This window comes from Pelodiscus sinensis, chromosome 16 (assembly GCF_049634645.1).
Source record: "Pelodiscus sinensis isolate JC-2024 chromosome 16, ASM4963464v1, whole genome shotgun sequence".
Taxonomy (NCBI): Eukaryota; Metazoa; Chordata; order Testudines; family Trionychidae; genus Pelodiscus; species Pelodiscus sinensis.
The window spans coordinates 31,567,928-31,584,159 of NC_134726.1; the positions used below are offsets into that span (position 1 = coordinate 31,567,928).

General features: G+C 45.4%; 1 protein-coding gene across 5 annotated transcripts in view; it reads right to left on the reverse strand.

Moving 5' to 3' along the window:
- RNF216 (ring finger protein 216) overlaps nt 1-16,232 on the reverse strand; it is a 146,544-nt gene that overhangs the window by 38,950 nt on the left and 91,362 nt on the right. The window lies entirely within an intron of this gene.

The following is a 16,232-nucleotide window of genomic DNA, read 5'->3' on the forward strand; positions in this document are numbered from 1 at the left end:
ATCTGTCTGTGACTTACCTTGGCCTTAATACTAAGTAACTGTAGATCTCTGATCACTGCTCAATTTTAATAGTGATAAAGTTTAGCCCCATTATTAAGAAGATTTTGCTTTACGAAGCAGCTCTGTTTCAAAAGAGAAAATGCATTTCTTTGCTTAGGACTTGTCTCCACTACACCGGAGATTGATGCTGTAGCGATCGATCCAGCAGCCATCGATTTATTGGGTCTCTTAGATGCTATAAATTGATCTCCAAGCACTCTTCCGTAGATGCTGGGACTTTACCTGAATCAGAAGAGTAGCCAGCATCCACGGGGGTGCAGCCCCCGCCAACCTTACTACAGCGTCTTGTGTGCGTTCAGTGCGTCAACTTCAACTAGGCAATTTGCATAGCTGAAGTGATGTAGATTACATCGACAGTATGAGTTAGCATAGACAAAGCCTATGCTTGTTTTCTTGTGCCGCTTTGGGCTGAATTTTGCAGTCAGCCTCAATTATTTATCTGTATTACAATAGCACCTATGTGTCCAAACCTAGATTCGCCTAAATTTGAGAGGCCCATGTATTAACATGCCAAAAGACATCCCTTGCCCAAAACATCTTACACTTTAAAAGGATAGGGAGAAAAAGTGGGAGACTAAACAGAGGCGATGTGACATCCCAGTGCCACACTAGTTACTAGGGAGGTAAAGGATCAAACAGTTACCTGGTAAGAGCCCCCACCTCCCAGGGTCACTCCTGCCTGGCCTTGCTCACTGCGCTGCAGGTTGCTCCCACACTCACGGGATCCCACTTAACCCATCAAACAATGTTTAACCAGTTAACTTTTTAAACAGGGTTTTACATGCCTACCACTAACAGAGCCCAGTTTGCGGATTCCTAGGCCAGAAGACAACTCCGCCTAGGACGCGGGTTTTACCCACACAAGCTCATAATATATTTGTTAGTGTCTAAAGTGCCACAGGACTGCTTGTTGTTTTTAGAGTTACAGACTCACACCGTGACCACTCAGACTTTTTACTTAGGGTTCTTTTCATCCTGGAGCCTAACTTTGGAAAGTTAATTTTGCATTATGTTCCCAATATAGTGATCTTGTTTTTTTTTTTAAACCTGATTTCCTGCATTACTTTAACCCATTCATTCACCTGTTATATTCTGTGTTAAAAATCACTGTGGCAGTCAGTTTACCTAGATTAAGCTGGAAAACACCTTGTCCTTTACAATGCCATTGCATTACTAAACAGTTCCAGAATGACTAGGGATAAGTGGGCCTGATTACAGTACACAGCCGATAATCCAGCACCTTTGGGACCTACGTGGTGGCAGATTATCGGATATGCTGGAGTATCGGGAGGGGCTGTGATGGGTCTGTGATGGGTCTGCCGTGATCCGCACTGCATCCTGGGGGTGGACGGGGAACGGCGCGGTGAGGGGCGAACCCCCCGCCATTTTGCAGGAAGGCAGGGGAAGCCCCGCACCACCGCCGAGAGTTTCCGGGAGGGGAGAGGGCTCCTCACCCCGCAGACTGCAGTAGTTATCGCCGAGCAGGGGGTGAGGGGCGGCGCTATGACACCAAACCGGCAGCACCCCAGCTGCTCTGCAGCTACCCCAAGTCCCCCGCTCGTCAGTTTCAGCAGCAGAAGAGGTGGACTTGGGGACGTGGCGCGGAGCAGAGCAGCTGGGTTGGTCCCGCAGCATCACCCCTCACCCCCTGCTCAGCGCCTGGCAGCACCCCAGCTGCTCTGCTCCGTGCCGCTTCCCCAAGTCCGCCACTTCTGCTGCTGAAACTGACGAGCGGCGGACTTGGGGAAGCTGCAGAGCAGAGCAGCTGGGGTGCTGCCAGGTTGGTCCCATAGTGCCGCCCCTCACCCCCTGTTCGGCGATAACTACTGCAGTCTGGGGAATGGGAAGCCTGCTCCCCTCCCGGAAACTCTTGGCGGTGGCGCGGGGCTTCCTGCAAACAGCAGAGGGTTCGTCCCTCGCTGCGCCATTCCCCGCCCACCCCCTGGATGCAGTGCGGACCTGGCAGACCCGTCACAGGGGTATAATCACTTTCCCCTCTTCTCCCCTTCTGTTTCCCAGCCATGAGCGCCCATGGGGCTCACAGCAGCTCCAATTGTCCGTCTGGCCGGAGCATTTCCGGGTTCCAGTTGGTGCCGGACTATCGGGAGTGCCAGACCACTGGGTGCCGGACAATTGGCGTTTTACTGTCCTTGGTTGCACCTGCACCAGCTTGCCAGGCAGAGTGGGACAATCCATTACAACTTGAGCAAGCAGAAGAGAAAGGAGGATGTGATGGAGATCCAGCCAGTCACGTACTGTAATCATCTCACTGTACATCTATTGAAGGTGGTGGCTCCTGTTTCCTGCAAGCTGACAGGAAGCAGCTGTGATCAAACACAAACATGCTGGCACTCAGGATGGCCCTTTGTTTCCAGGAGTAGAGATGTAGTTTCCATATTTGGGGCCAGAGGTAAGGCTAGCTAGTTAGCATTCAGGGGAGAGATCAAAACAGAAAATCTCTTGCATAGACCAGGTATCTATAAATACCAACATCTAATCGCAGCCCACCCACCAACTGTCTTGACACTTAGGCTATAAAATTTTGTTTAGAACATATTTAAAACAAATGCAGCAGACTGATACAATTCGTCTGCTTATCTCATCCACATAAGATTTTTCAAGAGCCAATCTACAGATGACCAGGCAATGCTAAAATTCAACACGTCTACCAATCAACCTCCCCTGCTTGGCCTAGCCACCGTCTGCTGTTCACACTGTCATTATCTGATCAGCACTGACTAGTCTAGATTTAGGCCAGATACATGCTCCATGGAGTGAAATGTAAGAAGGCAAAGACAGAAATCGCTGACTGCCCACAGCATTCCTGCATGCTTGCTGCCTCTCACTGCATAAGAATGGACACAAGGCCATCTACTGATCAAGAAAAATGTAGGGGAAATCAACTGCAGGCTCCATCACTTGTCTGTCCTCCCCACCCTCCCAATCTCAGTGACAGCTGTAACTTGCCCTAGCTCTCCATATGCTTGTTAATTAAAATGCTGTGTTGTGGCTGTTCAACAAAGGCTTAATGCTGCTATTCTGGGAGTCTGCCACGTTTCTCAAAAAATGTGAATGGCAATTTAGAATATCATAGCAGCTACTCCTGCGTGGCCCCTACATTTATCTAAGAGGATCCTTTCTGTAAGATTACCTGCTATCAGCAAAGTACAGAATTGGGTAAAGGTCAACTGGATTCTGAATGTATTGAGTATCCTGGGTGGAGCAGTGCCCCCCAGTGACCAATCTCTGCTGCCTCATGCATCCCGACGTGACTGGCCATCACTTCCTGTTAATGAAACTATCCAGAGCCCTCTCAAAGTAGCACTTTAAGGCTGCTCCACACAAAGCTGTGCTCCTTGAATGAAGGCTCTGATTAGGGTCTGACTTTTAAAGCAGTTAAAAGTGAGAAATGCAAGCTAGACATATCATTAGTTTTAAACAGATATTCGTTAAAAGTGCCCAAAGTTCAACTGCATTAGCTAACCTCAGAACAACAGAATTAAATGGGGGTGTAATATTTGTACGTAGGCAAGCCCAAAAAACTCAGCATTTGGGACTGTTTTCAGGGTCTCTTGCTTAGAGCTACAACAGTGAAGTTCAAGAAACTGATCTAAAATCCAGTTTAGTTAGAGAAACAAACGAGCAGAGATGTAGGAGGATATGTACTGATCTGTGTGTTGCATGGAAACTTGGCAATAATATTCCAGTCACAGACTTGCCAATACGGAAACAGCCTCTTCCTAGGATAAATTCCTACATCCCCAGCTATTTAGTCCAGAAGAGGATTAACGCTGTTGATTTATATACAGGAGACAAGTAGCACTGGCAGCAGATGCCAACTCGAAATACATTGTATTTATGCAGTATGGCAGAATGCACTTAGCACCCTTGGTACACAAAGGGGGCAATGTTCAAATATAATTACTGGTTGGAAGGAATTAAAACGAAGCCTATTTTCTTCCTTCCCTTGAAAATTTGCTTTGTATTTGCCTCCTGAAACTTTCATCTGTTTCCCATTTAATGCTGCCCCCTAGTGATCCACAACTGTAATTGCAGTTGCACAGCTTTTTAAAGAATGCTTGATTGACAGCACTTGTTGCCATGTGGCAACACAGAATCAAGGTGCTAAAAGGGTCAAACAAGTTGTCAACAGCTCTGAAGCCCAGGAAGAGGGAACACTCTGCTCTTTTAGCATAGCTATGTTTCTTTAGGGGAGTAGGGTGTTGACATGAATCCTGAAACAGCTTGGGCTGGCTTCCAAAATTATGCTAAATCAGATTATTACGTACACAAGTTTATGCTGTACCAACGATTAAGAGGTAAGACATAGGTGAAGAAAAAGCTTAATTTCATAATGTATATTAGAACTAGTTAAAATCTGTTTGCATGCTTGATGAACAATTGATTTTTAAAGAAAAACTTAGTGTGGAGCTGCTTTTTCCAAGTTGCTTGTTCGTTAAAATTGAAAGCATTGACATCATATGCCACCACCCTTTGAATTCAACTAACTGAATGTCTGGGCTGTGCTGGCGTCACTCACATTCCTCCCTCCCCCCCTTTTTTTAACCTAACCCTAACTTAACTTTTCTAAAAACCAAGGTCGTTTTCAAAAGTTAGAGCGGCATGAGGAAACAAAACCAAACTTGCAGCTCTCTCTTTTCAAATGCTGGATGAGTTACAGTAGAAAAGGAAGGATTTAAAAAAAAAAAGCACCATTCTAGACAGCCGTAGTTTTCTTGCACTCAGGAACAGAGAACAACAAAAAGATGGAAATGGTTTCCTCTCAACACCTTCAAAGTAAATCAATATTTTTCTGAAATGTGTAGTGAGCAGGGGTGGCTCGCTTACTGACCCCAAGGAGGAAGAACCGCACTCCGACCCCGGGTGGACCGAGCTGAGTCCTGCCCCTTTAACTCCCCGGAAGTCAAGGGGCAGGGCAGGTAGGATGAAAGCTGAGCCCAGCACCTTAGTAAGGCCCCAGCCACTGGAGGAAGCAGAGAGGCCTGCCCTGAGCTCCCAAGCCAGGAGGGCCCTGATGATCTTGCAGAGGCTGAGGACTAGTTCAGACAGCCGGGCCTCTGCTCTGAAGAGGAGACCTTCTTTACCCTGCCACAGGGTGCAGACTGCGATGACCACGTGAGCCGGCAGCCTGCGAGGGGCCAGGTAGATGCCAAGGGAGAGTCAGGGGAAGCCGACGACTGTCAGGCTGATCACATAGAACTTTAGAGTGTGTCAGCGTATTGCAGGCCGGATCCCTGTTGGCCCCAAAGGCAGCCAAGGCTGCCACTGCTAGGGCCCTGGGCCAGGATGCGGTAGAGTAGGGAGGGCCCACGTCCCTCAGCCAACGCCACATACCAGGTGACAGTCTCCCCCTCCTCTCTCTTTCCTAGAGAATTAGTTTGTGTTGCTGCCTCGCCCTGAACCAGGGCCTGAGCCGTAGGACTGCGTGTGTGTTGCTGCCTTGCCCTGAACCAGGGCTTAGGCCTTACTGTGGGACTGCATTTTTGTTGATACCCCACCCTGAACCAGGACCTGGCCTTTTCAGCTGTTGAACTACTACTTGTTTGTCTTTGTTTGCTGGGCCCATCGTGTATTCTGGGCCAGTGGTTTAAAGGGGACTGCTGGGCATTTATTCACCGGCTGGAGCACACATCTGGGGCACAGGACTAAGCCAGCCAGCTCACAAATGGATTTTCTGTTTTTTGACAAGCCTTACATTTTATGCTTGTAAAAAAAAAAACTTAGATGGCCTTCTTTCTCCCAGACAATAAAGTTAACTCACCCAAAGTCATCAAGAAATCAGAAAGACAAATCTTTCTCCCTGCAAAAGCAACTGAAAGTGTTCTCCACATGGGTCCAGGCTATACAAGAGCTGATCCATGGACCATTACTGGAACATTATTGGACTCTCATCAGCTAGTGACTCATCATTTGACCTGCTGCAGAAACAAGTCTGATGAATTCTCATCCCAAATGAACAGGTTCAGTTTTAAAGGTGGGTTACCAATTCGGAAGCCTGCTGGAACTCACAGGAACAGAACTTATTATGGCAGAGATCAGAAATTCCAGAAATGTGTTTCAGAGAAAACAAGGCCATGTTTTTCCAGAGGTCTGATTCAGAGAGGTGAGGCTAATGCTTATTTGATCACAGCAGTCAGAGACCTACAATGCAAGAACGTCAGCAGTTCCATGCAAGAAAACACTGCCAGTCAACAGCACGGACCTACTGTTAACCAAGTCTGCAAATTACATTAGCTCTATCAGAGCACTCCATCAACCTCCTGCATACTTACTGTACTAGGAAGTGGAGGATCTGTATTTAGATTAAGACACAAAAACCTGTAAAACACACTGGTTTACCCTCTCACTTATAGGATTATTCTGGAAGGGGTGGGTGAGATTCTGTGGCCTGCACTGTGCGGGGGGGGGGGGGGGGGGGGGCGGTGTCAGACTAGATGATCATAATGGTCCCTTCTGACCTTAAAGTCTATGAGGCTAAAAGATTAATCAAGAAAGGATTTCTGACTTCTGTTGAGATATGTGCACTAACTGGGAATGTAACTATCTGCATCAGATGCAGTGATTATCACATCAGAATCTTGTTCTTTTCCCCCGACTATAAGCCAAACAACAAACTTTTCAGTAAGGATCGGCTTCTCTCACCGAAGTAACATATAACCTAGTTCTACAGCCAACCCTATTCCTTTGAGCTGATAAGCGCTGAAAAAAAATGCTTCACTCAATTTGCTCAGCAAGCAATTCGGCTCATACACAGTGAGAAGAGGCAGTGCTATGCGAGCTTTGCACAGGCCTCCACACAATCATTCTGCTTCAACTGGCACTCTAGGGCAGTCAGGAGAAACTGTGCCATTTGGTTAGATTTATATAGGCAAGTTAAATATAGTCTGTGACCTCATGCTGATAACATTTAAATTAGCATACTTTTTGATGGGGCAGGAAGTCATATCAAATTCAGTCATTGGCTGCTAAAGTCACACACGCAGCAGACCACAGGTTTTAGATTTACTAAGCTGATACAAGATAATGGATAGAGTCTTCCCAGCCAAAGTAAATAAATACAAGTAGTCTACTTCAAAGTTCTTACTGCTCAGCCCTCCTGCAGCTACACCAAATGTACATGACTGATTTACCTTATTCCATTTACCACAGCGGACCTCTCAATGGTATCCATTTAAATCCTATATGCCATATTTTATGAAGGCAGGTGCCACTTGCAATAGCTTGAACTCTAGATCATCTCCTGCTCCAAATGTATGAAGTAACAGTAGACAGGATAGTGAATGAAAAATACAGTGAAATCAATAGAGCTTGCCTTTATTAGACCACACTAAAGTAGCTTCAGAGACCTTGAGACCACACTAAAGTAGCTTCAAAAAGGTACTAAGTACAATTCTGTTTCAGTTTTACTTGAAGGACAATTCAAGCAAGCAATAAGTTGGCGTCCATCCCGTTAAGTGGTCATACTCAGATTGCACTTGGGATGATTAATGCAGGGAGGGGGAGGAAGAGACGGGGCACAGCTGGGAGGGGGGCGCTCAAGCCCATCTGGGCTCCAGCATCCCCCTGCCAACAAGTGCTGCTACAGCCAGACTGGGGTGCCTTTTGCCCTGCGGCACTTAACCGGAAGCTGTAAGCCTCACCCATGTTTAACTGGTTAACCATTCACATCCCTAGACTGCTCTATAGTATAGAATACTGTAAAACAAGAGATCCAGCCTCACTACAGAGGTTCCACTATAAGACTCTACTACACATTGAAAGTTAAATGAAAGGGACAGCAGCTCTTTAAGACTATTCTGTGTGCCCCTTGCCTACAGCCATTTTTCCCCCTACACCAGTGGTCCCCAACCAGTCTGTTGGGATCTAACTGGTAGGTCTTGGCACCTCTGACAGGGGATCCTGACTGGTTTGGCCAAGAGGCTATCAAGTGCCCCAACTTCAACTGCCCCTCCCCCTACTGCTGCACATCTCCTGCCCTTTGCCTTAGAGCTGCCTCCTTCCCCATGCCCAGGAGCCTCCTGCTTGCTGTGCAGGGCAGGGGAGGGAAAAGCAGCACTGATGTCAAGGTGCCCCCTCTCCTCCCTCTGTATCATATCTCCACAGAGCAGAGAGGGGGAACAACAGGACTTGGGATGGAGCGAGTTTGCTGGCTGTTTTTGGGAGTGGTGCAGGGCCAGGGCAGGGGTGAACCTGGCCCTGCACCTGGACCCACCCTGCCTTCAGGGTGCCCCTTATCCCGCCTGTCCCCCTGCTGGAGCCAGCTGCAATTCTGTCTGTCCTAGAACCCACCACCCTGTGCTCCCCCAGTGAGCCACCCAGGAGCCACCTGAGGTAAGCAGTGCCCAGTCAGAGCCCACATCCTGAAACCCTACCCCCGTCATGAACCCCCTCCTGCACCACAAATCCCTGAGCACCCCTGCATCCAAACACCTAGAACCCACTCTGGCACCCCAACTGCCTGTCCCACACTCAGCTCAGAGCCCCTTTCACACTCCAAATCCCTTAGCCCAAGACCAGAGACTGCACTCCAACCCTTGGCCTCAACCTGGTGAAAGTGAGGGAGGATGGGGGAGTGAGGGAGGATGGAGCGAGCAGGGGAGGGACCTCAGAAAAATGGCTCAAAGGAGGCGGAGCAAGGGTATTTGGGTTGAGGTAGATCTTGGATTGCACTTAAATTCATAAAACGATCTTGTGCTTAAGAAAGTTGGAGACCACTGCCCTACATCCAACACCTCTAGTTACTCTAAGTGCTAAGGAATGGGCAGAGTTCACTTCTGTTCTTACCCTCCCCCCCCCAATTTCTTTACTTTGCACTTTTGACCACATTTATTTTTCACTTTCCATTCTCTAGTCAGTTCCTCTGCTTGTGAGAGCCTTTCACACAGCAACAGGGAAGAGAACATACACACAGGGAAAGGATTGTAAAGCAGCAATAGTGTCAGGAACACTCAAGTTTACACAATAAACTTAGGAAATGCTTTAAATTCATTTCTTGAAACATGACTGGAGTTTCAGGTTGACATACCCTTTCAAATATTCTCTGGAAAGTGACCATTTGGATAGTAACTGTTTTTGGTGATTTCTGGTTAACACAAGGATCAGAGCTGAAAATCAGAAGCCCTGCCAGGATGACAGTACAAACTTTTACCAGCACAGCTATGTCAGTCAGGGGTGTGATGAGGTGTGTGTGATCCCTGACAAACAGCCCCATGTCTTGATGCAGTTATACCAGAAGAGCTGTGCTTTATCCACTCTAGTCTATTTCACTTGGGGCAGGCACCCATTGGCTGTAGTAAGCTAGAGCCTTTGCATGCTATGACTATGGTAAATTTCACTGCTAACTACAGGGCAGAGTGCAACTAACCAACCTTTTATTTGAGAGCCACTTAATTACAGATAGATAACACAAGATGTGCGCTTGGTTAATTATTGATGACTCTGCAAATGAAATATTTATGGCAGACTTTTAAAACTGTTAGCAACCCCATGAACCGCCAACCTCAGCCTTGCAAATTTCTCCATAACATGAAGGTGAGTCATCATCTGAAACTCATTTACTAATCGGGAAGAACAATAGATTATCTGTAAATCTAAAAACATTGCCTCACAGCAGGTGACAGTCTCAGGAGTAGCTGTGTTAGTCTGTAACTTGGAAAAAACCCAAGAGTGGTCCTGCAGCACCTTAAAGACTAACAAAACATGAAGATGAAGCAAAATGCAGGACTATGTAGCACTTTAAAGACTAACAAGATGGTTTATTAGATGATGAGCTTCCTTGGCCTCTGGCTCACGAAAGCTCATCATCTAATAAACCATCTTGTTAGTCTTTAAAGTGCTACATAGTCCTGCATTTTGCTTCAGCTACACCAGACTTAACATTTCTAAAACATGTAGATAGTATCATGAGCTTTCATGGACACAGCCCATTTCTCCAAATGACTGAGGAGATAATTTATGGGTGGAAAAAGTACGGCATTAAAAGGATTAAAGGAAATCAAAACCATCTAGAAATGGTGTATAAATATGTAGGGATGTGAAAGGTTAACCAGTTAACCAGTAAAGCTTACCAGGTTCTGGTTAACTGGTGGTAGCTGGAACTGGAGCAGTAGCAGGCAGGGGCTGCTTTGGTCATCCAGAGCAGTCCCTATATGCAGCGGGCCTGGATATGATGTAGGCATGGATTGCTCCAGACTACCAGAATCCCTGCCTGTGATGCACCGGGCCCACCATGGTCAGGAACAGGCTGCATGGGGGGGAGGGGAGGAGGTAGAATGGGGACAGAGGAGGCACTCCAGCCCCCTCTTTTAATTAACTGATTAAACAAAATGTTTAACCAGTTAACCAATTAAATGGGATTTTACATCCCTATTATGAAGGGGAGGTTATTATCTAGGTTTTAACACCACATACACTCTCCCCCCCTCACGGAACAGCGTACTATCCATTTCGCTAACAAATGAAGAGGTTTGGAAGGGACCATGCAACATTCAATCCTTGCATCAGTGAAAAGACGGACTCCACAGACATGTAGGCAGTAAAAAGCCTATGTTGGGAATAAAGATGTAGGCACGGTTAAGCACCAACACCACTTTATTATCCTAACATCGCTGTTTTGAGAGAAGTTGCAGGTCTTTGGAATTGGAGGGAGCAGCCTTAGAGCACAGATAGCTACTTCGGTGGAAAATACAGGGAGAGGATTAAAAAGTGGCTTCCAGAACAAGAGGGCAGTTGGAGATTTCAGGATTCCAGTCATATGAAGCAAGAGATGGGAGAGTGCACCTTGTAATTTATGACGTATTAGATCTGTCAGGTCTATGTACACTATCATTCTGATTGAATGAGCAATACTGAGTGAACAAATACTGGTATTTTCCAGCCAGGAATATTGGAGGGTGTAAATCCTGATAGGCTTCAAAGTTTTGAAGCAATATAGAAACCACTTCTACCTCTCAGGTCAGTGGAACAATGTCCATTCCTACCTCAATACAAATTCCTCAGCTCACCAAGCAGGATAGTACATGCGTTCAGGTTTGTCTTCATCGCAGTTAACTCTGCCTGCCTCTCAGGTACTGTCCCCTCTCTCCTGCGATTCACAAATAAAAATCTTTCACCAGTTTGGTGGTGCCTTTCAGCCTGGGCAAGCTAGCCTGCTGTGGATAGAAGATAAAGCTGCGGTGTCCAACCAGTTGAGTAGCAAACTAGCCACACTCAACCGGCTACATAGCCATATGTGGCTAGCATGTTGGACACCACGGAGCTAAAGCATGAGCAAGGCTTACACTTAGGCAGGAAACCTGCCTTGTTTGCAGTGAGGACACAGAGGCTAGGGATTTGAGTGTTGTAGCTAGTTCCAACTAGCCACTTCCCCCACTCCGCTGCCTCTAGCAGAGGCAGCAAGGGGGTGAAGAAGCCAGCTTAAAAGCTGGTTCCCCCCAACACCATCTCTGCAGGGGAGTAGAGGGGACTAGGTGAGAACTGGGAACCAGCTGATTCCTGACCCGTGCCCAATCCCAGGCGCTGTGACTTTGCTTTTTAAATGTACTAAGAGCCTGTGAGCTCTTGATTCATTTAAAAATCAGAAGTGCAGCAGGGGGCACCTGGCGCAAGGTGGGCCAGATGTTTCCTGGCTCCTGCCGGGTCCCCCCTGTTGCACTTTAGTCCTTTAAACGCATTAAGAGCCCACGGGCTCATTGGCGCAAGCTGGGAATCAGCTGGCTCGGCTTGCGCCAGGTCATCCCCACTGCACTTCAGCCTTTTAAACATATTAAGAGCCAGCAGGCTCTTAATACATTTAAAAGGCAAAGCCACAGCAGAATTAGTTGCCGGGTCTGGGAGCTAACCGTGCTACGGCTCCCCTGCTTATCGACTAATTGACCAGTAGATGGAAAATCCGTCAAGTAGTCGATTAGTTGATTAAACTATATTTAACATCCCTCGGCTCAGTTTACTGCAGACATCCTAGTGACACACAGGCTTGTGGGAATGCACCATCCATGAGGACTTTCCAGTGTTGACAAATACCCAAGGCTAAGCTAACCAAAGTTAGCTTTGTGGTGAAGGTATAGAAGTTAAACACTAGTGAGTCTAAGCATTACAATATTCTGCAAAGCTTGCCTATACATCATCTTGCAGCAAACTGGTTAAATTAGTTTTAATGGACATATTCAATGGTTTCAGAGCATCTCTGGAAACTCATTCTGGAATAAAAACTGTGTCCTTTGATTTGCCACAAGTCCATTAGGAGTAAACAGAAAAGACCACATGTATTTCAAGCATCATCCCACACTATGATTATACTACTGAAGTCCCAGAATCAGTATGGGGGAAGGGCTCACGTCAACATAAATTACACAGAAATTTACAATGCCATTTGCAGTATTGTGAAATCCACATTAAAAATTCTTTTGTTGCAACACATTCCTCTGCTCAAAAAACACAACACAACACAACCAACCACCACCAATAAAACAATCGCTGAGCAGTTGCCCAACAGATCTTTTCTTATGCCCACTAATAGATTGTTTAAATTACATATACTGTTACTGGCCTACGGACTGCTTCTTGTTCTTCCACATTCCATTAAAAAAATAAACCAAAACAGTCTCCAGAAAATATGTTTGTTTGAGAGGGTAGCAGTAATTTCTAAGAGTTTGTCTCCACTAATGAGGTAGATCAACAGTGCAAGGATCGATTCCCTGGTGATCCGTTTATCACTCCTGCTTAGATACGATAAATCAATTCCCGAGTGCTCTTTCATGGACTCTGGTACTCCACCAGGAGCCAACATGAGATAAGCCCCTGCTGATCTTACTGTGCGAAAGATGTCACAGAGAATAAGTTGATTTCAGCTACGCAAATACATAGGGTAGATCGACGGGAGAGATGGAGGTTAGTGTAGACAAGGCCTAAGTAGCAGTAGTAATTTTTGCTATCATCCAAACACAGTGGTGAAAGCAAACTAGAATATTTTAAATGCAAAAGGGGAACTGAAGACCCCTGCAGACTCAAGCCCTGGGAATCATCTTCTAAAGATTAGCAAGAGAGAGCGCATGTGAGAGAATGACACGGAGATGTTTACTATCACAAAAATTGGTGCTTGTTTTGAAACCATTGCAAAAGGAGAACTCCTTTACGCATTCGGCACCAGTATCAGAAGTCGTTTTAGGATTTACCCATTCTTCCGGTGTCAAACATTTACCAGCCCTGAGTTTCTCTTGCAACAGCAGGGATAGACATGGAAGAACACACAGCCACAATTTCAATTCAGGTTTTCTGGGTTCTCCTAGCACTGTGCTTGGATGCTTAGCCCAAGTCAATTTACACACTACCACTTAAAAGCGGTCTTTAATTTGCAAAAAGTTCACATTTCCAGTCAGACAAGGATATCCGAGTCTGATAAAGCGTATTTTATGTAAGAGCACCTTACCGCCAGGTATAATAGATACACCCGTTTAGAGTGTAAGCTCCCTTGGGGTGGGGACTGTTTTCACCAATAACTTTAATCTCTTCTCAGAGAGAAAGATTGTGGCTTATACACAAAGATGTAAAACGACTGCTGTGGGAATAAAGTTGTTCTGCTGCTATTAGGGTCCAAGGCCTCTTGATCAGAGACTGCCGGTTATGCCAAGGTGTGTGTATTGTTTATTGTGGTATAGGAAAGCATCCACCTTTGCTTTATAGCAGTGAAAAACTTGTTCAAATTCCCACTATGCCAGAGCAATGCATTACCCAGTTCTTTCCAGTGTTCTTCTGTGAAAAACCCTTTGCATTTCTCAACAGTTTGACTTGAGTTACAATTTCTCATTCAGGCCTAGGTTCAGGACCTCAAAGAACTGATGTTTCTTGTGAAAAGGTTTTTTTTTTTTTTTTTAAATGACTTTTTGCCTTCTTACTTTCCCCAAAAGAGGGAGAAACAGTGACCTATTTTTTGTTCAGGTCAGTAGTTGTATTAGGCAGGAAAAGCTCATGAACCACCAGAGAGCACTATAACAAGTGACATGCCAATCTGAGTAATTTTGTATTTAGAAAGGCTGAATCAGAACTCAAGTTTCAGAAAAGTAACTGAGAGTCTGTTTCAGCAAAAATAACAAGGAGTCCTATACCATCTTAGAGACTAACATTTATTTGGGCATAAGCTTTTGTGGGCTGGAGTCCATTTAATCAGATGCATGAAGTGGAAACAAATTTGTTAGTCTTTAGAGTGCCACAGGAGTCCTTGTTGTTTTTGTCAAGTCAGAACTCTAACTTGGTGGCTGTCAAAAGGTTTCATAGTGAAAAAATAAAAGGCATAACTTATTCCTTAAACACTGGGTATGTCCACATTTGCAGCCTATTTCGGAATAGGGCTGCAAATGTAGGCATTCGGAATTGCAAATCAAGCCCGGGATTTAAATATCCCGCGCTTGATTTGCATCTTCCCGGCCTGGCGCCATTTTTTGAAATTTACAAGCCCGGAATAACTGCCCGCATCTACACGCAGCAATGAAATGGGCATTCGAAATAAAGCCCTATTTTGAACTACCTGCTAAACCTCATTGCAGGAGGAATAACAGGTAATTTGAAATAGGGCTTTATTTTGAACGCCTGTTTCACTGCCGCCTGTATACGTGGGCAGTTATTCCGGGCTTGTAAATTTCAAAAATGGCGCCCAGCTGGGAAGATGGAAATCAAGAGCGGGGTATTTAAATCCCGGGCCTGATTTGCAATTCTGAATGCCTACATTTGCAGCCCTATTCCGAAATATACCCTTAGCGACATACCCTTAGCGATTCAGTGCCAGGCATACAAGTGGCACTGAATTAGGGACATATGATCTGAAGCAAGTAACAGAGGATACAGGATTGATTTCTTTTTTCTTTGGTTAGGAAAAGAAATCAAATCCAAGATTTTCCTAAACATTTTATTTTTGAAGACCTTTGTAGACAGAATTACTTTCTGCTTTAACTAACGCCATCTGCTGTTGATTACCTACATGGCCATCAGCTGCTTGCACGAAACTAGTGCCAGCTCAGAAACATAAGCATCCCCTTACCAAGTATAAGAATTGGCTTATAGGATAGGGATTGATGAAGAAAGTGTTCTAAATGAAATATTGGCCTTTTGGGGATGTATCTGACCTGGTGCAACTGGTTAAACAATTTTTTTTCAAAGAGGGGGCAGTGTCTTCATGTGGTTTTATAAATGCAGCAGTATTGGTGTAGATGAAAGCCATCCTTATTCAGACCTTTCTCAGTTCAAGTTTCCTTTTTACCCTGGGAAAATATGGATGGTCAAAGATGCTAATTGTTATTTTAAGCAATAGATTTTATCAATCTTCCTCCCTCCCCCTATGAGCCAACAATAATTAGCACCTCTAGGGAGATGTTGCAAGTTTGTTTTTTTAAAACTGGAATATACTATGTTGCAAGTTACCTCCTCAGCTTTTCCAACCTTCTGTGTGAACAAGGTCCTTCCTCTCTACTGAGCTCTCGGTTCTACTTCCAACCTGCCCTTTGTAAGGGATCAGCAGCAATGCTTGCCATAAAAGGAAAAGAAACTATCTACTGCATTTCTACAGAGGGGAGGCAAGTGGTATAAAAAACAAGGAACTTTAGTGACTTCCTTAAAACGCAGGAAGCATCACAGACGAGTCACCACCCTCACTGGGACATTTTCCAATTTTAATAAGGGATGCAGATATGCTACAATAAAGATGTTTGACTGAAGAATAATACAGATTTTTTTTGTTAATAAGACAGCAAGCTGGTGGTCGCAAGCAGACTGCATTCAGCACAGTTGCCTTCTGGGTGCCTACACTGGCTGTATATAATGTCCCAGCATTACAATAGCACAGATTTGAACCCTCCAGAACCAGAGCTCTTCAGCTTCATAAGCAGTGGCAGCAGCCCTGCTAGGTGACCTACAAACAGAAGCTCCTTCTTGTGCTGCTGAGTGAGCAGATTTAAAAAAAAACCTCAAAGAAAAAGTAAGTACTACTCGCTTGGACATTTCCAGCTGCATAGCCAATTTCTCTTTGGCTACGTCTATACTGCACCCTTCTTCCACAAAAGTTTATGCAAATGAAGCACAGAGTAGCACATTAACATGTTTCATTTGCGTAATTAATTAGGGGTCATTTTTACGCAAGAGGCTTTTGAGCAAAAAGGAGCCAT